We start from the raw sequence: 221 nt of genomic DNA, 5'->3' as shown, positions 1-221 counted from the left end.
ACGTATCACGTCAGACTCCGTGATTCTGAGACGGCATAAGTGGTGCCGGTGGCGCCATAAGAGTTCCCTGAGTTTGAATCAGAGCGGCGGGAAAAACTTTTTTATCTTCGAATCCAAATTTCTTTGAAATAAATGCATCTTTCGCGCCCGGACAAGCGGCAACAAAGCCATGAAATGCCGAACTATCAGATTTTGCTAACAAAAAAATGATAGAGTTCTCC

This window comes from Amblyomma americanum, chromosome 6 (genome assembly GCF_052857255.1).
Source record: "Amblyomma americanum isolate KBUSLIRL-KWMA chromosome 6, ASM5285725v1, whole genome shotgun sequence".
Lineage (NCBI taxonomy): Eukaryota > Metazoa > Arthropoda > Arachnida > Ixodida > Ixodidae > Amblyomma > Amblyomma americanum.
The sequence above is the reverse complement of the archived record's forward strand: the minus strand, read 5'-3'. Positions refer to the sequence as shown.